We start from the raw sequence: 24578 nt of genomic DNA, 5'->3' as shown, positions 1-24578 counted from the left end.
ACAACAGTTTTCATGATGTGAAGCCTCTGTATGCTGGTGCACAAGTATCAGCTGAAGGGTAGGGTCTGATTGGGAGAAATTTCTAGTGATACTTGTGTCCATCATGATGTCTTGGTCTTTGAATTTATCAGTCTTTGGTGGCTTCTGAGGGATGGTAGATTCTGAAGTCAGGTGCTTTGTTTAACTGCCTGGAGTTAGACGGGATAATTCTGGGTCACAGGTGAGACTGGGTCTATATGTTGGCTTTCTGGCTCCAGCCAATCCTGCCCAGCCTTAGATGGCGACATCTAAGATTCCCTTTGGGGATTCTCAGCATTTTAGCTCGTAATTCATTTAATTCTAAAGAAATGGTGCAATAGCACCCCTTTTCTTTCCACAGGCTAAAAGAAAAACCTAGATAACTGGTTCAGGTGTGTGTAAAAATATCTGCAAGTTAGGTGGGACCAGGTGTTCATTTACAATTTCTGTGGATAGGGACCATTATGAACTTCTGAATGCACACACTGTTCTGGCTGTGTGTCAAAGATTTGGTATGATGTTGCTCTAAAATATTCATGCTTGGTTTCTTTGATCTGGCTGTGGAAAGCTCAGCAGAGGAACCAAGCCTGGCAGAAGCAAAAGGATGGTTAGGCTTATAACAATACTTCCACTTGACTACATTTGACCTTCCAGAGGTCCCTCTTCCCTTATACCTACATATAATATAGGCATTACATGTAATACCTATATTATGTTGTTAATAAAACCATTGCAACTCCAAGCTCCCTTCCACAGAAATGGAACAGAAACAGAGATGATGGTAGGCATCCCCAGTGTTCATTGTTTGCGCAGGTTTTGTTTTCAAAGCCAGAGAAGAAGTGTGAGGCCTGAGGGCCTTGCTAGGACTAACTCCTACATCATCCTCTGCAGCCTTTCTTTGCAGGTACTGAATAGCCACAGAATTACAGTAGTTTTCTGGTAAGTGACCACTGGAGTGACCACTGAATATGCATCCTGCTACCTAAACGTGTAGTTAAACTCTATTTATAAAATCCCTTCCTATTTTCAGCACAGCCTTCTGTACAGCCCTCTGCAAGATGAACTAATCTTCTCAAGCTGTTGACGTACTTTAAAGAAGAAAAATATACTATTGCTTCCCATGCCAAAAAATATTCATTACCATCTCTGAAGTATGAATGAAATCACTTAATCTTCCAATCATTAAGCTCCTCCCTAACTTTTCTAATTGCTGATTTTAATGTGATTAAAAACAGGTACCATGCATCTGCTAACACGTTTGCACAGGACACGCAGAACTGTTTCAATTGGACTTTGCTGCTGGGGGTACGATGCTGTTTATTGGTATGCAACAGTGTTCAGCTCGAAGACGTTTCATGCTCATCTCAAGAAGTGACTTCTTCAAGAACATTAGGATTCCAAGTGGATGATTTTATATGCGATTTATCTGCTCACAGTCTATGGACAAAACAACCCCCAAGGTCTTTCCAAACTGCCCTGTGGTTACGCCCCAAAATACATTTCATGTGCCATGTGTAATTCAAATACGCCCAAAAGGACTCTGAGACCAAGAAGCGAGTTCTGATTGAAAGAATTCCTCAGGGGAATATTTGTTGCTAAGAAGTGGCTGGATGCAACGGAGATTAATAATCCCAGTATAAAATACTTTTCCTTGCTCTTTCATTCCACTCATTTATTTAGAACATATGCCAGGGACCATTAATGTTTAAAAGAGCCTCTGCCGATACCCGTGTACAATGTTCTAGTAAGATGGACCCAAAGTTGTAAGTGTGGTCTTCTGACAGAGCAGATAGGTATATTTACATCATTGATTTTATTCCCTTCTTTCTTCCACGTGTCCTCTCTATAAAGTGCACAAGCTTTTTCCCAAACACCCTTAACAGATGTAAGATGGACCTTACAACATATAAGCTTTTATTCTTGACTTTATAGTCTGGAAATGGGGAGAAGGGGATTTCTGTGGTATAATTTACCCAGAATATTTTACATAGCTTCATTAGGATGAGGTAAATTCACCCTGGAAATGCCTCTTTAAAGTTTAGGTGACTGATAGAGGTATGGATGTGTGAAGCTAGGAAGGGTGAATCCCAATGTGCTCTTGAGATAGCTTGCTTATTTTGGGAAGTGAGAGGTTGCATGTCTGCTGAGTTACTGTGTTGTTTCACTACTAATGCAAAGTGACAGTACAGGATATAGGGACAGTATCCTGTATTCCTGGTGTCTCAGCTGACACTCGCATTAAAGATGTTGTGCTAGAACTGGTCTTACTTAGAGACCAGCATGGGGCCCCCTTCCACTACTGTTTCTATACAGCTCCCCCTGCCCCTTCCTTGACTCAGTTAAAGGCAAACAGGACTGCAGTTCTGCTTGCACATTAAGAAAGAGAAAATACATAGCAGACTATACCAATCCTTTAACAAAATAAAGCAAAGTTTTCCAGCTCATTGCTATTCTTTTACTCCTTTGAGTACACATAACTACAGAAAGAGCAACTGTATAATTTGACCCCTTTTGAAAATGAAAGTAAGGAAAAAGTGAAATGTAGTTTCACTGAAACATGAAGATTGCAATTAAAATGAGACATTTTGTACAACTGTGAGGAGAAAGCAGCTCTTAAAATTACAATGACAATCCTTGAGCCAGATCCAGTACTTGGGTGATTGTTTTAATTAGGACTGACATATATTTGTTTCTAGATGTTTCAGGGCGTAGGGAAGAAGAGAGATCTTGGCAGAAAGTGTATGTATCAGGAGGCACCTGATGCTATTGAGCCTGAAGCAATCCTCCCCCAAACTCTTCAGGATGTCATTGAAATACACAGATGTAATAATTTGAAGTTCCTTAAGGAATTGATGTTGCAGTAATTAGACAACTCGTTACATCAAGAAATAAGGAAATAAGACTGACAGAAGTAAAAATGAACACACTGATAATTTAGCAATGTGTGAACTAACAGAATTGTAAGAACTGCCTTTCTGAGAGGAGAAGTGCCTAGGAGAGAATCAGCAGACCCATTGACCCATGGGCTGATCTGTCCATCCAAGTACTAGTAAAGAAAAAGAGGTCAAACCAGGATACACAGTCACTGCCTAACCTAGCAGTTTGCTCAACCCCTTGCTCCTAGGCCTCCATCCTCCCCAGCCAGTTGTCAAAATTTGTCCAACGGTGTCCCATTGCAAATGGAGGGTATCATGTGTGAGACCTCTAGAACCAGACTTTGTCATGTCCTCCCAGACAAGTTGATAGAGTTTTTCCTGATTTCAGATAACTGAACCAGGGCTTCAAGTTGTCTACATTGACACCTTTCCTTGAATGAAGATGCCCATGGAGTGTGCTCATTCCATTGTGGAGCTGATTCTCCCTTCTGCTACTTTTTTGAGCTCTGCATATATTACTTGCTAGGTCTTCTAATGCACCATTTCAGTCTTTTCATCCAAAAATCGCCCTGGTTAATATTCTATTATTCATTCTAATATCTGTTATGTCAATTATTAAACAAACTTTTTCCTCAGGGAAACCTTGGTGGTAATAACATAAGAGGCAGAGAGGTATTGTTTACATGTCAGTAAATATTTTGAGAGCTATGGTGAAACTAAACTTTAAGACATGACATTTTGCATTATAGCAGAAAACTTCACCATGTACAAAGTGCTTAACTGTTGTCTTTACAGATGATGTGGTGCTCAACAAAAGCTTTGAACAATAAAAATAAATTACTAGCACATGCTACTTGGCAATTTCTCTGCCACTTAAGAGAAGAAACTGAGTAATTTCTATGTTCCTCCCGGTATCTTTGCCGACTTTCTTGAGCCTCTTAATAACTGTGCAATTTATTTGAATTATCTTCAGATTCACTCTGGCAATGCAGTCCTCAGATGCCATTTCAAGTTTCCTGCTGCATGAGAATACTCTTCATCTCCTCCCTTTCTGATCCCAAATCTTCACTTCTTGTATCCTTTGCCTGTGAAGAGCTGTCACCAGTTTTGCTGAGGACTTGCATCACTCTACAGGAAGAGAAGATGTTATGAGGTCCCCGGATAGCCCAGGTCTTATGACTGGACATTAACCTGAAGCCAAACTTACTTGGTCAAAAGGGACCAGAAGTAATTTGTGAAATCTCCTTGACACCCACACATAAATGGAAACTAGAGCTAGTGAAGTCGGTTTTGGTTATGGTTTGGGGGGGGGGGGGGGGGGGAGGTGTTTGATGGTGGTTTAGTTTTGTGTGTTGTTGGTTTTTTTTCTTCATTAATAGAGCATGTCCTGTGAAAAATTTCTTGGAAATCTTTTCAACAAATTACTACCTTTTCCCACAAAGTGCCTTAATTCAAAAGAGGGGGTGAGAATTTGTCATGCTGATGTTCTTCCTTTTTTTGCCTTTTGCTTTTCCCCACACTAGTCAGGTTCTAGTCTTCGGCAGTGAAAATGCAAAAAACACCCCAAGTACAGAGATGGAAAACTATTAGCGAAACAAGAACAAGCCCAAGGAATAGTAGTGACCTGCTGTCCTGAGCAGCAGTTGAACAGAGCTCATCTCAAGGTGAGATGAGGCGCTGCCCATTCTTCCATTGTCCTTGCTGACATCCTACCACCACTTCTGTTCCTGACACAGGGCACGGGCAGGAAATATGTTCCTGAGGTGTCAGAGGCAGCAAAAGCTCCATTGTCCCCAGAGCCTGAACACTGCCTCTTTGGAAAAAGAAGCGCTCATCACCAGGCAGGCTGCTGTTCAGCACTGCTGTTTCTGAGACTGATTTCAGGCTGAAGCAGCCCCTTGGTGCTGGGACCCAGCTCTCCCTCAGAGGTGCGCTGGGGAAGGCGTGTGAGGGAGTTTGCACAGCTGCTGTCCATCCTGTAAAGGCCTGACCCAGGAGCCAGAAAACTGGTCAATTCGAGGCTTGTCATTGACTCCAATGGGCTGCAAATGAGCTCCAGAGTGAATAAAGAGTTTCAGTTCCTGAAGCTGCTCATCTGGCACCTTTCACCAGAAAGGGGCCAATTTTACAGTTTTAAGTAAATAAAGTTTAAAGTAAACAAAGCTGTTTTTCACCAAAACTCTGGATTCTTTGTATGTGAAGAAGTGGAAGCTGCTATTGGCTCTGAGGAAAACTGACTGATAAAAGGAGCAAAAAACGAGGCTTGTGAATGAAGAAAGTTGTATGACACATTGCTTCTCTCCTAAATCACGCAAAGCAGCCTGCTGCAGTAATACCTGAGCTAACTCTAAATCTGAGAAGCATTATAGCCCTGTCAGCATGGCACTCTGCCTGAGCCACATATCTTGTACCTGATGTAGTTACACTGCTTCTAGGACACAAGCTAGTATCTATACAGTACTGTACTGTGCTGGTGTGACCAGCCGTTGCTTGTTAATGCTCTGCAGGTACCTAACTTCATGTCTTAGTGCATGCTAGCACACATACCTATCCCAATTTGGTGCCATACTGTAAAATTTAAATCTGTTTAAAACCCACATACAGATATTCGATTGTCTGGAGAATTCAGCAAATAGCCATTTGAGCAGCTAAACTGATGGGTTGTTTTCTGGCTTTGGTTGGTTTGTTTGTTTTAATTGAAGTGAAATGGTGCACTAACATCACTAAATCAGCCTAAATTCACCTTTTTGGATGAAGTCACACCAAATACACAGCCTACTTCAAAGAACCACGTTGCTGCATTTACACTGTGCAGAGTAGAAAGACTGATATCTGGATTTCTTTGGGACATTCCTCGTGTTCTCCTTGTGATTCCATCATAAAAAAGGTGCAAAAGGGAGTTATAACTAATCATTTGGAATTTCCCTTTCTTTTTACTGCAGTACGTTAAGTATTTAGTAAATAGTCTGGAAGGAGACTCCTTCAAAGATTTTCATTACTTAACACCTACTGTTTAAAGAACTATTACTAAACTGTTGTAATAGTACAAGCTGAAGGGATATCACATATTCCAACTTTCTTTTTTTCCACTCCCTTCCCCTCACCCCATTCATTCTCCCTTTTCTAGCCAGAAAACCTCAAAGCCCAGAATTCCTCCAAAAACACAACTCTGGTAATAATCAGAATGTTGATTTTCTGACAAATGCCATCTGCTGATTTCTTTTTTTTCTCCCCCAAAAGACAAGATTTTGGATACGTCTAGTAAGTACTTTAGCTTCTTCTACTTTGTGGTACCAAAATAATCACCATGGCAACTCTTTAAGGGCAGTCTTCCAAACAGATTTATTGTGAATGCAAGAACTCAACAGCACTCTCTAGCAAGAAACAAGACGGCATCTATTGTGGGTTATTTTGGTACAATGCTTGAATGATGACTAATAGACATAGGCATGTCTGAACTTTTTCACTTATCCCTAATAGTTTAACTTGCCATATTTATAGGTGGTGGACGATGCAAAGGGGAGGGAGAATAGGGGAGAGGAGGGAGAAGCAATCAGTATTAAGCTTACACAGCTTATGTTGTAATTGCCTTTCCTGAATACTTTTTGTGCGGCCCCTGATTGCTGTAAGACAAGAATACCAGAGAAACAGCACAAATACTAGAACAATGATACACTAGATTAGAAGGAGGTTAGATTTCGTTTAGGATAACTAATGCAGCTTTTGGCATATCATTTTTCCCTTTTCCATCTCTTCTTATTTCTTCTTTCTTAGCAAAGCAATGAAAGTAAAGGAGATCGCCAAAACTATTCTTTGTCATTCTGGAAATGAGAAAAAAAAGAAAATAAGAAGAAAGAAAAAAAAAGAAAAGAAAGGTCTGTTCTGCAGGCTGTGAGGAAGACAAACCAGGACAAATGCTAAATTATTAATCCTTAACAGTCATGCTAGTATTGTCCAGGTATCTTCTTTTTGGCTCAGGTGTTGGTTGGAGTTAGGAGATATAATCTGTACATAAACTAGAATTTTGGAAACCAGCCAGCATTGCTGTGTTATGTAGTTGTGTAAGAGGTTATATATGGTTCTTGCTTTGCATTTGGCAAATGGTTCTCACTTAAACATTCATTTAGCATGATTACTTAAGTGAACCATATAAGGCTATTCCTTGGAGCTGCAAAATTAACTTGTTACAGTGATGCACTATGCCAAAAGCTAATTTAGGCTCTACTTAGGAATTTATAGCATTTATTTACCATGCCATTTGAATAAGGCAACTTTGCTGACAACTCTTAGCTGACCACAACTTTCATATCATGCTGCATCTCATCTAACACTCCCAGATTTTTGTTTTTCTGTTATGACTATCATCCCGTTATCCTTACTGCAAAGGAAGAAGACAAGAAATACTGTGCACAAGCAGAAGCACACTGAACCCTGTGAAAATTTTCCTTTTGTGCATGGATGAGGGGAGGACTTAGTGTTTAGGGGAGTTTTGCTTTAATTCAGTTGAGCACTGAAAGAAATAAGAAGGATCTTTCCCGCCTTCACCTCTGATTTGAGAAGATCAGAGGCACAAAACAGGGACTTTTTTCCTATTTTTGTCAATTCAGCCAGAAGAGAATGTTAAAAATGCTGAAGTACCCCCTGCCTGCAGCATCATGCTTGGAGATAACATCCTGAGGATGATAATTAATGTATACCTGCGTTCTGCAGCAGGTACTCATCCTCGGGTGTAAGGTATCCCACAGGTTTTGTTTTGGGGCTTTCCCAGCCTCAGCTACATTGCAAATTGCTTATGAACTGAAACACGAGGTAAAGCAGATATACTGATGCAGTGAAGCAAGTTCTGCAATCACTGGAAACTCAGGAGATTTCCTTGAAAGTAGGGAGTGAATAGAGGTAGGGGAAAGCATTGATGTCTCTTTCTTTTCAGTCAAGTCAAAAGTTTGCTCACTGGCTTATGTTCAGTCCAATAAGCACATGCAGATCCAGGAGAGCTCTCTCCAGTCAGGTTACTGTACTCCTTATTTGTCTCAGAGAGACTGAGATCAAAATCTGTCCTGTCGTCTCTTTGTACATCTTTTTCTCTGCAACCAGCCTTTGTGCAGAAAGCTCCCTGTGTTGCTCTTCGGTACTAGTTTCAGCTTTCTCCTCAATCCCAGCTCTTTTTCTCTTTAGCACCGTAACGATTCTCAAACACTCCTTCTTTTGTCCATTTTTTAAACAAGAAGAAAAATAATGAAGGGAAAAATTAATTTATGTCTCATTGTAGATACTAATTGCAGAATGCGTTGTTTTTCTTTTCTCCCTTTTCTTCCCTTTGCTGACGCACATGCTCTATAATAAGCTCTGTTACTTGGAGCCTGTAAGCCTCTATAGTAAGCTGAAACTGCCACTATATTTACTCACTTTCCACATTTAGACAAAGGCTATTTATAACCAGAGTTCTATTTGCGGGGGCTGCCAACGTCACTTAATGTTCACATGCATCTTGGGCATCATATGCTTGTTATTTTTATTTACTGTGCCTATGCCAGGTCTCCTTTTTTTGGGGGAAGAAAGAATGAGAATGCTTCTTTAGGCCAGGTCTTGAAAGCTCTTTTGTGCAACAGCAGATAGACAGATAAGCACAAAAAAAAGCAACTCGGTGGTAGATTTGGCAAACCTGCTTTTTAATGGCTGGCATCATTTTTCTCCCGGTTTAGTTGCAAGGCTGTGTTCTTAGTCCCACTGCATTTGCTAAAGGTGAAGATGCTTGAAAGGTATATTAATTATTCTGGTGTTTCCTGGAGGAGGCATCAGTTCATGTTGTGTGATGATGGATGCAGGGATCAGGAAATTATTATGATTCCAGTACTGCTACCATATAGTTGAAATAGACGATTCAGTGCTTTCCTGATCCTTCTTGGAAATAGGTGCATGCTTTGGAACTTGAATGCAACAGATGTTATTTTCAGCTCATTAGTTTGTATTTTCAGTGTAAAAGTCCCCTGAAAATGCTGGAAAATACTGTGCTGCAGCCATAAATCAAGACTGCAAGCTGGGGCTCCTACGTAGTGTTTTCTGTATGGGTTTCCCTGCATTGCTCTAGTGACCTCAACTTGACCTAAGGGAATTGCCCTCTACAGAGGTTAGAAACACTGCATTCAGCTTGCTGACTCAGGACGCCTGACTCATTTGATATTGTCATCATCATATGCCCAGGATTTTGAGATACCCACATGCTTTTGTAGGGAATAGGTTATCCTCTGCACACATAATAACATCTTTATTTGCACTGAAGAACAAATTCCTGGAAAGGACTGAAGTTAGGGAGAAAGCCTTTAATGCTTTGTTGTCAGCAGGCTTTAGAGGAAAGTTTCAGCAGGAAGCTAAGTTAAGGAAGAAAGCCGAAATGGAACCTCCTAGAAGCGGATCTTGTTTAAGTTTGAAATGTTTTGGAAAGCTTACAAGTTTTTTTTTGAATCTCTCTCTCTGTACTTCCTACTCTTAACACTAATTCCATTTTCAGACTGATTTCAGCATGACAGAGACTGAATAAGCTTCACACAAGTCCAGATTTATGTATGCTGATCACAACAGTAGAAAATGCTTTACATTTCCCTGTTACTAATTTTTCCAGTGTTGTTTCTTTCTCCACTACAGTGAATGCTTCCATTTAAAAAAAAAAACAACAACCCCAAAACAACCACCTTTTGGCTGCCTGTAAAGCCAAGTCAGGGTTTTAAAATCAAAACTGCTGTTTTCACATATGTACTTCCAAAGCTGGGCAGCAAAATCCCCAGTAAGTCATGGGCAGGTGTTGAGAGTCAGTGAGAACCGCACATGTTTAATGTTTTATAGGTTAATGCATTTAGTTAAGTGACTACATATGAATGAATCTACATGCCTGTCTTTATATGCTTTTATTTAAAAAACATGTCATCCTGATATTACCCTATTTGGGAGTCCTTCCGTGTGAAATCGTGTTTCTACCACTAGCCAATGCTGTTTTTTGATGGTTTACAAACTACAAACTGAAACTAAAAGCTAGAAGGGAAGCATGTCTGAAAAAGAAACCAAACCAAACCAAAACCCCAATCATAACTATGTATCTTTGATTATAAACTGTCCTGTAAAAAAACCTGCCTTTTCCAGTGCCCCTCAGTTCCTGCCAGGCCTTAGATTTACCATTAGAGAATAAACTGCTTTTAGGTCCTAAGGATCACCCCAGGCCAGCAGTATGTAGCGTCTGTGTGAGTCTCTTGCTTTGGGCATGGTTCACACTGGTGGGGCACAGTAGCAAAGCTAACTACCGATGTTAGTTACCGAGTTGAGGAATCACAGCTTAATTCTTTTGTTATAACTTTTTTAACAGGAGCGTAATTGCAAGCATTCTGTCCTGTGTGTAATGTCTCTGATATCCACGGCCACATGACAGCTAAAACTGTACAAGAAAGAACATACATAAACATCCTTCTGGAGGCAGAACCCATCTTCCCTTTGTCATGCCACAGGCATGTGATATGCACATGGCTCACAAATGACATGCCACTAATAGCTGTACATATCAGGAGCAGAGGTGAGATCATCTATGTTTTCAAGGTAAATCTGTCAGTTACCTCATACCAGTAAGAAATGAGTATATCAAAATCATGGCTCATTAACAGAGCCACTTGTTTGCTGTCACAAGTTACAAGTAGCAATAACGGCTTCAGCTGGCACTGGCATAGTTTTCAGCTATCTCCTTAAAGCTGTTTTCTCCAATGTTTTTACTGCAGTGTCCAGACAAGTTTTTTATAGCGTATGCAAAGATATGATATTTTTACGCATATATGGATGGTTCTTTCCCTGTCAGCTCTCCACAGGGGGAAGGGTGGGTGTGAACAAGCAGGGTTCGGGAAGCTTTGATAACATCCTCTCACTGCTCTGTCTGATACATTTTTCTCTGTCTCCCCAACAAGCAGCAGCAAGCTTTGTAATTCATAGTAGTACTAGACTTATTCTGCAGACACAAATGGCAGGCAGGTTACTAAAAGATAAAACAGACTCATAAGAAAGCCTATGCAGCCTACTGCCAATATATCTGACTTTCTACAGTATCAACTATTTGCACTAGGCTGTGGCAGAAGGAGACTTATCAAAAGAAAAGAGAACCTTTTTCATCTGAAGAGCTGCTGTGGAGGGGAGGAAATGGGTTAAGTATTACAAAAGTTTATGCTGACAGCCAGCCCTTGGTCTCTGCTGCTTCGCAGAGGTTTCCCTTTGATGGAAAGAATTTCAGTGGCGCAGGACAGCACCAGCTGAGGTAATAGGCTTCTGCTGCAGAAACCTTGTGCTTGCCAGTGAAAGTCAGTGCATGAGACGGGTCTGAGAACAGCAGTGGCCAGCTTCTGTTCCTCCTCATGCACTGCTCGTGCGTGAGAGCATGCTGCAGGGGTGGTGGAGGGGATTGCACTGGGAAATGCACCATATCAGGATAAACAGGAATTATTTACTCAATGCTATGATGAAGAACCTTTCTGAGGGATGACGAGCGGTCCCAGATATTGCTGTTATCCATTATGGAGAGAAGCACCAGGACAATGCTTATGGATCACTGCAATCAAACTTGAGTCTTCAAAGTAATGTTGTACTGCCTTTCCCATTGATTCTGGAATGCACTAAATCTATATACGAGTACATTGTAGCTTAATGCAAGAGTTGTCAGGAGACAACGCTCAGAACCTGCAGCACCAATTCCGTTTCATGTGACTGATCAAACTTGTCACCTTGTCAATAACATCCTTTGTTGTAAAAAGTGTTTCATGTTAAGTGTTAATATGAAATGATTTATACAATAGTTTGTGCTTTTCAAAATGTCCATTACGTCTAACCAGAGCACTCTGGGCCCAGAGCCCCAAAACTGAGCCACAGACCTAACTACCTTTTGCAAACTGTAAGCCTACGTTGTTTGAACAGGGCAAGGAAAATTGCTGGCAGGGCAGAAATATGCACACACACAATTCACCCTTGGTGCTCTGGTATAGCTGGATACATAGAGAAGTGGGGGTGGTTTATTAACTAACAAGAAATTAACAAATTAACCTGTTTTGATCCAAAAAGTTACTGGTAGACATACCAACAGACTGGAAATTTTTGGTAGATATCTACATTCACTAAAATTCCTGGGATTTTTGAAAAAAGCAGAACTAGCTTTTCTTTTTCCATTGAAATCCAGTGTTTGGTGGCTTTGAGGAAGCACTGCCATCCAGGCATATGAATTCAGAAGCCATTTTACTCAGAGAATAAGCAGTGCTTTTTCAGTTGTTGCTACACCATATTACTCGTGGCAACACTTGGCGAAGACAAAACAGGAGAGAAACATTCTCTTTAAAAATACATCCTCAGATTATTCTGTGTACCCTGTTCCAGAGATTTTAAAGAGGTATTTGAAGCAGATATGGCCTTATTTAAAATAGATCCAGATTTCACATATGACAAATGAAAGTGGTTTGGGACTGAGGTTAGTACGTTCTAAAGAAAGAGACTATTTGTACTATTTGGATTTGGACCTGCTTTGGAATATGCATGAATATTTGGATGTAGGCTTACAGGCAGGGTAAGGCAGCATGAGCTGCCTGGAAGGAAGTTGTGAATCAGGCCCTTCATTTCCAGGCATTTCCAGGCATCGCTTTTCTTCAGAAAGAGAGAGAGAGAGAGCAAGTTGGCATTCATCCCTCAGGCTTCATTCAAACCAAATTCCAGTTGCAATTTTGCCAACTCTAAGTGTTAAAAATCAGGAAATTAAAATAAATAAATAAATATATGTTGTGTATTTCTGTTTGCCGTCTGGTGTTTGAGACTTAATACGGGTTATGTTTTCAGGCTTTTCTCTGCAACCAGAAGAGATAGAACCTCTGGGGCTAAGAGGTTGAGGGCAGAATGAGACCCTCACAAAGCACTTGACTCCAACAGCAGTGCTTGAATTGAAATCCCAAATATTGGGAGATCTATACTGTAAAATCCCAAGAGTCAGAACACATTACATTTAAGCTTGTGGGAATTTTGTCGATTAAGAATTATCTAAGGACCCCAAGCATGGTTTTGTTGCATTCCATATTACTGAACATGCTCTCAATAAGAGCTAAAGAAGTCATTTTCAGAATTAGAAGCTTCACACAGAGCTTTTACTCCCTGTGTTCTCTGTATGCTGTGTGTCTGCCCCCTGGACTAAGCTATAGCATAGGAACAAGCAAGAATAAATGAGGACATTTGTTATAACCTGTGAATCCATCCAGCTCAAATCTCCTGATACATAAACAACACCAGATCCAAACATCTTGTCACATCTGCTTCGTACACCAAACAGCTGGGTGCACAGATGCTTTGGTCTGCTGGAGCATCTTAGGCTGAGTGCATTCTTCTCTATGCTTAGTTATTTGTTTTAATTGGTTTTGATGGTTTTACTTAAATTGCTTCTGATATTGCTGAAAGATAGGTACTTTTGTGGCTGATTGTGACAGCTGCCGCAAGCACATGAGAGTAACCTAAACCTATTAGTTACCATCCGTAACCTAAACCTTCTGGGTGAGAGATCACTGCGAGCAGGCCCTGAATTTAAGGACACTGACTTCAGATGCAGGAACGTTGTTCTCTGGGCTAGAAAAGACACTTCTTCATGTGTCATGAGGCCCTGCCACCAGAAAACAGTGGAAAATCACACTTACAAATGCACAAACAGCTTCTGGCAAAGGAAATGAAAGTTGAACAGCTAAATAAAGTCTTTGTATAAATTGCGTGTAGATCATACATATAAATATACACACACAACTATATCCATATATTTTTAACAGGCACAACAGAGCATCTTGTTGATTTCTCCCTGCCCTTCCTCTCTAAACCCATTCTGTCTTGCTATCACACCATCGTATCATACCATAATTTAATTTCAAAGCTTTTCAAAGGCAGCATCAGGGCGCTCTCATTCACATGGTTAAACAGCCAGCAAGCCTATGAGGACTGGAAATAATAGATAGCATTTCTTCTGAAAGGGGAAACACCCTGTGGCTCAGTGACTCCCCACACTACTCAATCTTTTCTCAATCCATTTTGGATTCAACGGGGAAGAGCCCTTTTGCAAACAGCACCTCCTTTAACAACCTGGCATGTGTGTCAGTGCTCCAAGGGGAAGTATTGAACCCATCCAATGTTCCTCAGCTGACAAAATTAGAAACCACCACAGACCAAGATGGTCTGGATTCTGGCCAGCCTTAATTAAGTTCTATGAAGCATCACACATCTACCTCTAAAAAAGATTATGTTTATATTAAAAACTTTTGGGGGGAACAAATCACCAAAACCCCACCAGAACCTGATCCTGGTTTCTCACAGTGCAGGACAATAACCCCTAACTGCTATTTCGACCTGTGGCTGCTTCTACACGGTGCTGAGCTGTGCAGCCTGCACCATCAGCACTGATGTCCCTCACAGTGCTTCGATGGCTTTCCCTTTGGGCCATCAGTATGCAGCCTGCCTGTTGCATGCAGCTCAGGTGTCCAGGGGCTTCCCTGCCCCTGCCCGCTTCCTCCACCCCATCTTTGTTCTCCACATCCCTTTGAGAAGTTTCACCCTTGAGGATGCACCTACACAAATCCTCTGTGCCATGAGCATGTATACAGAAATGACCCAGCTGGCATAGACCCTTGCAAGCTTTCTTGCAAGCTCTGGAAACATGCTAACACTTCTTTCCTCATTCAACATGTTTATTTTAAAATCTATAAAACAAAGAGGAAGGGCATAGTGCTGGTAGGGGAGGAATTTTCCCTAACTGGTGGATCAGGGAAAGCGCTTTGTGTCTAGCACTTGTAAACCGGCAAGAGGGAATCCTGTCCTTGGTGTCACCGGCAGGACGTTGGCTCACCTCTAGTCATTCTATACTGACCGTGACATTTGCTAAGCCAAGACTTCTCTCTCATGTCTCCGAGCGCTTTCCACGAGGCACCAAATTACTCCTTTCACCTGGGAGCACCTCCCTGTCATCTATCCTGTGCTACAGTGATACTGCATCACGAGTCACTTCAGATTAATTACAATTGCTCCCTTTTTACTGAACCTTGAAGAACTGGGTATTGCTTCTCCTTCCTATGCCTTGCTGTAACAGGGAATTCACCTTCTGAGTCCAGCATAGCTATTCGATAATCTTTGGAGTTTCCTGCAGGTCTTCATAGACTTTGAGATCTTTGTAACACAAAACTGAATTTTACTTTGATGAATTTTTCATTACACTTCTTTTTAATGATCTCTGACCCAAACCATGGGAAAAAAAAAACAGTCTAGCTTCATTCAGTGCCAGAACTTGCACAAGTAAAGGGAGCATGATGTTGTCCCTTGATGTAAACAGCTGACAACTACTTTTGCATTCAGCACAGCTTGTACAATGTGTTTTTTTTAAACATCAAACAGGGCAACCACTTAATTGTTGAACTCACCGTGCTGCAGGAGCTTGTGCTATGCCACCAAATCAGAGAGGTTGATAAACATTTCTGCCTCGGGTAAATAATTTGCGACAAGAAATGTATTCCATGAACGTAGTTTCTTTTCTGCACAAGGAGTGTCTCTGGTAATGTTGCTGTTTCTTAGAGGTGGTTGTAATAAAAGCTAAAATTAACAAAATAGGCGTTACTATAGGCATTGCCAATAATCTTTCAGGAAACTAAATAAAGAATCTCAATCTATGCATATTTGTGCATGTAAGATCATAGCTTGATTTCCTCCTATTGGTCAGGGTAGTTAACCTCTATCACCCGAATAATCATGCAATTCAAACAGGAGCCTTGCAAGAATGCTAGTAAAGTGTCTCAAACATGTTCAGAAACTGTAAGCTTTTCTTTATCCTTCAAAAAGCTGTATTTTGTGAGGCTGGGATTGTGTTAAATGGCAAAATTTCTACTTCACAGGGGTTTGAGTGCCAAATAAAGGTAACGCACAAGTATGAATGTTTGCTATTTCCCACTGTGGAAAGAAGATGACTACATTTGCAGTGATGGAGGTTCAGATGGGAATGGCAGAGAACGTATGGTTGATATTATATATTATCATTTTGTGTCAAGGATTTGGAATGCCATTTTATGGGTGATGGGGTGGGCAGAAGGGTGAAGATAGAAGAGTGTTAATAAACAACCTTATTGCTTCCTACTCCTTGTAATTTGTTTGCTTTTTTTTTGCAGAAGAAACCCTCTTCGTACCTTATGTCAATCATAGCTGAGAATATGAACTATTTTTTATGTGAATAAATGAATGTGAATGTATGTGAATAAAGTAACATGCCATTTCCTATCTGGAAATTATGCATACAGTTCATATGGTGAAAATCCATTTTCTCCTTAAGCCTACACTGGTGTTTCAGATGCTGATGTTCTTGTAGAAAAAACCTGCTAGTTGGAGTTGGCTTAAAGGAAAACAGTCAAGATTTGCAAGACCATCATTTGGATTGAGTGAAGTCCTTTTCCTTTTTTCATCTTTAGTTGTATTCAAACAGCCTGTCAGTTTTTAGCCTTCTTCTGAAAGTAACAGTCAACAGTCGTAGCTCTGCCATGCCCAGGGACCAGCAGCTCCGAGCCGTCTGTTGGCCGGGACGGAAACAAACCTGGGGCTGGTGTAAGTGTGAAAATTCTCAGTAGGGAAGCAGCTGTGTTTTGATCCTCCCAGAGCATCTTGGAAACTAGCAAGGGGAATGATAATTATGAAGATGATATTATAATATTCACATTTAAATATATAGGTTTTATAGTTGCTCCCTTTTCAATATGCATTTGCTTAGGCACAAAAGGTTGCGTGTATACTAGCTGTGTATGCTTTGCCCCATGCCACAGTAAATATGTGAATCACATGGATTATACATCAACATAGTTGTGGCAAAATAGATGTCCAGGGTAGGGTTTGGGGAAATTGTTGTTTTTTTTTTCCCTACTCCTTGGAAAGGAATCAAAATTTAGAGTTCAGTCAGTACCTACTGTTTCTGATGTGGTGGAGCACCTTGGAGCCTGCTTACTACATGGAGGATTGCTCTGAGCAGAGCTGCAAAACCCAACATATTTACAAATGGTAGAAACCTGTCTTCACAGACAATGTTGCATTGAGATAACTGAGTAATACCTGGTAAGAAGAAGGGAAATTGCACTGATTCCTGGCAGGAGAGAGAGGGTATGTCGTAGGTGCCGTAGAATATTGAATCAGATTTTAGATATCTGCTTAATTTCGTGAAGCTTCAGGGCCTAGCTCATCTACTTAGAAAGTCAGTGAGGTTCACAGCTGCCTGTTGAATTAAATGAACTAAAAGCATGAATATGAGTTGCAATTTGTATGTCTATAAACAACACACATCATGTGGACAAAATAGTCAGAGGCCACAAGTAAATGTGTTGTAGGGCCTAACTTGGAGGGTGTACGGAAAAAGGGTGAATAAGAAGGGCACTCGGCTTCAGTAACTCCCAAGAAAACATTTCATGACATATCACTCAGTGGATCTACAGCTACTTGCAGAAGTAGATCTGCCCCAGTATTGCTCTCAGTTTGATTTTCCTTGGGTTTTTTGCCCTCCCAATTTTACAGTATGTTAGGTTTTGGTGCCTTAAATTTTACACCTGTTGTTTGTACACCAACTATTAAGGTGATAACACCTAGATGTGTCTGACTTTGAAAGTTTGCATTGCCATTAAGCTATTTTCCTTTCTTTTTGTGAGAGACGGACAATTAAAAACATTCCCACTATTTGTAAATTCTCCTTGTGAGGAACACAGCAGATTGCCTGGATCTTCTGCTTGTTGTTCTGGCTTCAGTTTCAGAACTGAATGCACTCCTTCTGCTCCGTCTGTTTGAGTTTTGACAATGCAAAGGATGAAGCTGGAGGAAGTCCCATATATAAGAGAGGTCTATGCTTCTGCTTTATCTCATTTTTAATTGAATTTCAGTTGGATTCTGCTCACTTTTATGTAATTCAGTGCTGGAGGATACAGAGTTTTTGCAGTACACTTTTGCAACTAAAGTTCTTTTTAGTCACGAAATGGTAACATATAATGGGCATTATATTTAAGCACAGCTGATGCTTTCAACTAGTACTCTTTTTCTGCAAAATAAGCTATTTTGCATGCACTTAATTGCTGAAATGTATATAGAAGTGGCTAAAAACTTCACTATTGAATGCCTCTTAATTAACTGCATGTTAATTATTCATCAAGCAGAAAACAAACTAGTGCATTTCCTTCAGCTGATTATGCAGTGTGCTTTTGTAATATGCCCTTTTTTTATTGGGCAAAGGAACAAATGCTCACTTGGTTAATGTATGTTGGGCTTCCCTGCAGTGTCTCACTAAAAGCCTTTTCTCTCAATCGGATTTTCTTTACAAACTTCTGACTTGTCTTCTCAGTCTGGTTTTGTATTGTAGGTTGAAATTCAGCATTCTTGAGCTCCATTGTATTTTACAAGAGTGCCACGCTGACAAAGCCAGCACTGCAGCAAACGTTTTTATTGTCAAAAATCATTCCTGTATGCAAGCCTATCAAAACAGACGGGCTAACTTGCCTATGTAGTATCTTTATGACACTTTATGTCAATGAATTTACAAAATATGGGACTGTGTAATGAATCTTCTAGTTATTAATTAAATATTAATTGCATTCTTTTGTTGCTTCACATACTTAAAGTATTTTTCACAACATATTCTGCAATGTATTACAAATGAAGTAAGGAAGTGTATGTTTAAGTTTGCTTGTATAGCCCAGTTACACATTTCTGTCTGTATTATTAAACTAACAAACCTTTATTAACAAACAACTTTAATTGCTAAGAGCTGGTTCAAAGAACATATGCCATTATGCGCTCTTTTTATAAGCAAAATACGCAAATATAGAAAACTTTGCTCATCTTTCTGCTCTTCTTTCTGCTTTTTTAAGAGTATAGAATAACAGTTTGCAGGACTGAATACTATGAAAGACTTTGAAAATTCAGTTAGAGCACAGCATCACTAGATCATTAGAAATGAAGTTTTTGTACTGTGTTAACAGAAAACTTCTGCTGCTTTGGGGTGTTGTAACAGAGGGCAAGCTAGGCCTGCTGCCAGGGCTGGGTGGACTACATGAGTGGACCTGTGAGTGCGAAGACAGCTGTCTGCCTGGGAAATTCAGAATGTTTGCTCTGCTGGAAACATATAAGCCTAATATTTGTGACATGCAGCGTAAATTCATTACATGGAATTAATTAGTACCATTTATATGAACTACTAATTAAAAAACTGTGCAAAAATTCTACTACAAAGCCATGGCAGCTTACCAAATTGAGACCCAAAATGCTGATCTGGTCAAAAGCTAGCAGTGAAAGGAAAGAAATTTTGCTATAGAAGCTTGGACTCAAGCAGAAAAAGGGGAAGGATTTATCTCCTCTAGTCCAAGACATGGAACATCCAATATCTGATCCGAACCAGAATCTGAACCAGCCATTGGCAAGTGAGAGAAGGTCACCTCTAGAAGGATGACTTACCCAACCCTTGGGGAAGTGGTGACCCCACAGCGCTGCTCCTTGGTCCTCAGCAGCTGCAGAGGCAGCTTAGGCTGCTTGCTTTGGTGAAATGGTGAGCTTTCCCATAGCTAACCTGCAGGGAGATTCACTTGTCCCTGGACCCGAGACTGACAGGCTGACTCTCTCTTCTGGAGGAGCAGTAGCTTTATTAGGTTGTAAATCATTAATTTCAGGTCTTGGCCATCCTCAGGGAGCATATAAATTGTCAGTAAATTTTTTTCTATGTTTGTGTAGTGATGTTTTGTCTGTTGTCATAAGCGTTTCAGACGGGAGAGTCTGTACACAGTACATGTGTTGTCATAGCTCTGGGCAGTTTTCTGCCTTCAGGCCCAGCTTATGTCCCTGCACCAGTGTCTGAACAGTTCCATTATGCAACCAAAATGGAGAACATGCCAAGCCCTTTGGCATAGTCCTGCTGACAAAATCCTCCATTCCCAGGAAAGAGAAGGGCATGGCTGTGGCTGGGCTACAATGGCCCGTTCAGGCTCTTTGCTGCATAAGTCTTCGCAGCAATGCTGTCTGCATGAGGAGGAACAGCAAGAATGGCTTATCTCCCTGCAGATCCCAGCCTGCCGTGCATTTCAGGGTGGACAGATGGAAGCCCCATTGGATCTAGCTGTGGAGGGAGAGCAGATTAATTGCTATCTGACACTAGCAGAACGGTACCAATTTCACTTGCCTGGGAAACAGTGTCTGTTCCAAGGCAAAGGAAGAATAACAGTTGTCTGATGCTGTTACTTCTCTTGTTCTCCTGCTTGCAAGAGGAAGAAAGAGGCACGGTACTGCATGGAAGTCTGTTTACCCACTGAGGAGAAATAAAAGCACCTCATCCTGCAGGCACATAATTGTGTTAGTCTGCTTTGCCAATTACCTGTTTTTAAAGCACTTTAAATTAGATTCAACTTCATTCTGTTTCACTTTCTGGTCATATTATTTAGAAACATTATGGAAACACAGACACAATAAAAGTTCTCCGTGGTTAAAAAGAAAAAAAAAAAGAGGGAAGATGTTTCCATCATCTTTGCTGCTCAACTCTAGCCCCTTTGCTTAGCTTCAAAGGAAACCCCCAGTACTTCTTAGCACCTGTGCCCCTCGTGCCTGCTCTGGGAGTCCAGCAGGTGGATGAAGCTGTCAACATGTTATGGGACCCACTTAGCAGCGAAGGAGGTCTTCAAGTCATAGTTCAAAATGGTGATGAAACTTTAGTAAACATGAAGAGTACGTGAGGCAAGAAGGGGGGTCTGTGGGTCTGTGCCTCTCACTGCTGCTGCTCGCTGAGTGGTGACAACAGCAGGTCTCAGCTGAGATGCTGCAGGAGAAGGTACGTGTTGTCCCTACTGTCTCCAAGGGATAGATGCTGATATGGCAGTGACCGGTTATGTCTGGCAGACGGGGTCCTGGAGTGAGAGTGAAGCTAGTCTCCTATGCAGAATAGATATGAGGCATAGGGCTAATAGCAGACACAGTAAAGACCCAGTTGTGTGAATTTCCTCGTCTCTGAGACCTCTCGGGTCAGCATCTATTGAAAACTGTGTTGGTTATTATTCTGGCTCCCAGGCTCCTTTAATAACCATTTTGAAGACATTGCTTTGCAACAGTAAAATAATATTTGCACGGTGCAGGATAAAATTTGGAACTCTCAGTTCTGCAGACAAACGCTTGTATTTTTTTCAGAGCTTAGACAAAAGCTTGGGAGCCTCTCTGTTTAAATTGATGGATGTGTGCAATTACTCCATTGAAACTTATCTCAATATAAACGTAGTTATACCAAAATAGAATTGGTATAAAACCCAGGTCCCAAATAATTGTCTGAGTCTTGAAATTGTTACACATGGGTACGTAAGCCACACCAGTTTATTTTTACTGTTATCTAATGCAATAAAGTATTTCTTTGAATTTTCTCCTTGTAGAAGCATGTAATGTGCTTTAGTGAAGTTAATCATGTGCAGCCTCAGGTGACTACTGCTTGTATTTCTAGTTTATTTCCTAGCCTTCTTTTCATTCTCCCTTATTAATAGATGTGCTGAGTTTTCAGAGGAAGCTTAACTTTCTAGAAGCCATTTCACTTCAACTAGCTGTGACACATGCCCAGCTGATGGATGTATGGTACTTGTTTTCTCTGCAGACGAGCATCTGATTTCATTGGGAGTCCTCACTGACTCCAATATTGCTGAGACAGCTGCTCATCTTTCTTTTTTTTTTTTTTCAGCGAGGAAGCACCATGTACTCACTCTAATTACAAATCCTGTGATCTGGCCATTCTTCAGCTTTTGCAGCCTGCCTAGAACTCTCCCTATGGATGTTTTAAAGATGATCCAGACATGGAGCACCTGATGCCCCCAAAATATTCCACTTCATTTATTGCTTAGTTTTGCACTGATCCCACTTTGGTGTCCTTACTGGGGGCAGAGGGGTAAGAAAGGAGAATGTTATTTGTTTATTTCTATTTTCAATTCAGGAAAAGGGGACTGAGAAAGCAAAACTGTGACTCCCTGGCCACCATGACATGGTTTAGTGGTCGACTCGGCAGTGCTAGGTTAACAGCTGGACTCAGGGATGTTAAAGGTCTTTTCCAACATAAACAATTCTATGATTTCATTCTATATTTTGCTAAGTGGTGGCTCACAGGGTCTGTGCAAATTTACCACTGATTCTGATTATTGTACATAAAAATGTGCACATGCATTCTCTTCAAATACAAGATCTGTCTAGTTATATGGACATGGGTATTGTTATTTCTTTGCTTCTGTTGTTGTCTCTCAGTGGCTACGTAAACATGCCAGCCTGTAAAAGCAGAGCATCCATCACTGGAGAAGGATGACTGGATTTTCACTTGGTCTGTAAGCATGTGGAAGATGTTGGTGTGGAATGAATGTATCTTTGAAGTTATACCTTTAGTATATGATTCCTCTGTAACTCAGGGATTTCTCTGTAAGTCAGCAAAGGTCTTGTCAAGTCAGTTTATATTGTCAGCATTTACTGATATGGCTTTCTCCAATAGGGTTTATTTTCACCTTACAAGGTGACAGCATTTCTTACAATACCTTTTGCTATATGGAAGCCAAAGCCCGTAATAAACAGGATCCTCTTTCATGTTCTTATCTTGTCTTCATCCCCTTGCAATTCGAAGCCATTCATTTGTTGAAACAAGTATGTAGCAGATATTATTCAAAAGTTCTTTTGTTGGTCTTCTCCATAGCAATGTGTTTACTTAGAACCCAACAAGGTGTGAACTTGGGGGGGGGTTGTGCTGATGTGTCCTCTGAGTATTATTTCCATGAGTATTTATTTTCCAGGAGATAGCGCTGACTGCCTACCTAATGATGTGTGGAAAAGCACAACCCAAAGAAAAGACCCACTCAATTAGCTGCAAGATAGAATCATAGAACCATAGAATACCTAGGGTTGGAAAGGACCTTAAGATCATCAAGTTCCAACTCCCCTGCCATGGGCAGGGACACTTCACACTAAACCATGCCACCCAAGGCTCTGTCCAACCTGGCCCTGTCTTTTAAAAATTGCATTGTTCACCACAGAGCCTATATTGATGTATTTTGTTTAAATCTTGGTCATGTGGCTGAACAGTTTGAAAGGTGCATTTCAAAAATAACAAAAAACAAGGGTTGTTTTTTTTTTCCATTCATTTTGGATGACCTCCAGATTCTAGCCTTGGCTGCTGCCATCTCATACTCTTTGTCCCCTGTTGCTGTTGCATCCTGGCAAAATCCTATTCCTTTCTGGCTGATAAAAGCTTCTAATATGTATGAATCTGGGAAAGTTACTCTTTGATCTGGAAGATTCTGAAATTATGCTGTTTGTCAAGGACTTGAAAACAGCCTTGTGCAGATGCTATGCTCTTTGATCCCTACCTGTTAAGCACACCCAGACACATACAGTTGTAGTTACTCCCTTAAGTAGTCTTATTAAATAAGATTGTGCAATATAAATGAGCAAAATTTAAAGGACTGAGTAAATCCTCATCTCACTGAAGTCTATAGCAAAACTCCTTCTATGGAACAGCAAAACTGCTTTGTTTATTTTAGACCTGGATCTCTGTTTTGACACTTTTGAGTCACAGGGAAGCTTTTTACACTGACATTACTGTATCAAAAGCAAGTACTGTGTCAAAAAAAGTGATGCCTTTGAGTGGTGGGTGACATGATTACTATTTCTACCTCATTATGTGAAGTTCATTTTGAGTTTGCAAAGCATTCCACAAGTCTCAGTTAAATCACACCATAAGGGAAATACCAACGTATGCATTTTAAATGTGCATATACAATGAGTATAATAGTTCATCCAGAGACTACAGAGAAATGCAGCATAGCACTCATAAGCGTCCTCTAAGACTGAAATAAATGGGGGCTGTAAACTGGGATATGTTAACTTTCCCCATTATTGTTTTTGATATCTTTGTATCTGAACTTAGAAGCACCACAGAAATCTGCTAAGCTGGCATTTGCACTTTGTTGCTCTCTGGTAGCATAACAAGCAACAGAAAAGGGGAGTGTTTGAGAATGCTCCCAGATGTTCTGCTTGCTAAAGTACTGCACATGTGCCGGCTGTATTTGGTATTTTTAGATTTCTTCAAGATTCAAAACACTATCAAACCCCAACAGCTTTTTCTCTCTGAATCTTCAATTCATGCTGTGTGGCACTTGTTTGTATTGTGTGATGCCAAAGCAGGGGCTGAATAATCAGATACCCTTGTGCTTTGATATGTTTTGTGAAACTACAGAAGAAAAATTTGGGCTCAGGAATGCATTCTTTAGCTCCTCTGGTAAAATCCTTAGAAAGTAATACTGTCCCTAACCTATTATGGGGTTAAAAAGGAGGAAAAAACCATCTTAGCCAAGTTCATCTTCCTTGTAAGGCACACACAGATTTTGATATTCCCCCTGCCCTGACTGCTCAACACTCCTGTCATGGTTTGAGCACAACTCTCCACTCCGCCACCACTGCCCACTCTGTCTCCTCTCATGATATAAAAATATATAAGATGATAGAAAAATATTATAGTGCTTCTCCTGGGCACCACGAGTTTGAACTAGGAAGCCTGTATACAGCAAGTTCACAGATGACACCTGTATCCTGCTTACAGCAGGTTCTGAATTTCAGCCGACACTGCTGTTTCTCAGTAAATACGCTAACATA

The 24578-nt window shown here is 40.7% G+C and overlaps 2 long non-coding RNA genes across 3 annotated transcripts in view; one reads left to right on the top strand and one right to left on the bottom strand.

Moving 5' to 3' along the window:
• The window catches only part of LOC133267055 (uncharacterized), a 497367-nt gene that overhangs the window by 200482 nt on the left and 272307 nt on the right, over positions 1–24578 (bottom strand). The window lies entirely within an intron of this gene.
• The window catches only part of LOC133267048 (uncharacterized), a 41888-nt gene that overhangs the window by 5314 nt on the left and 11996 nt on the right, over positions 1–24578 (top strand). For both annotated transcript variants that reach the window (XR_009742618.1, XR_009742619.1), the window contains exons 2-3: positions 12285–12375; positions 15809–15929. This is a non-coding gene — a long non-coding RNA (uncharacterized LOC133267048). The remainder of the gene's footprint in view (positions 1–12284; positions 12376–15808; positions 15930–24578) is intronic.

This window comes from Pezoporus flaviventris, unplaced genomic scaffold, assembly GCF_033815535.1.
Source record: "Pezoporus flaviventris isolate CSIRO_AGI_PZ_B2104156 unplaced genomic scaffold, CSIRO_AGI_Pfla_v1 ptg000007l, whole genome shotgun sequence".
Taxonomy (NCBI): domain Eukaryota; kingdom Metazoa; phylum Chordata; class Aves; order Psittaciformes; family Psittacidae; genus Pezoporus; species Pezoporus flaviventris.
Note: the sequence above shows the minus strand (reverse complement) of the source record. Positions and strands in the feature narration are given on the sequence as shown.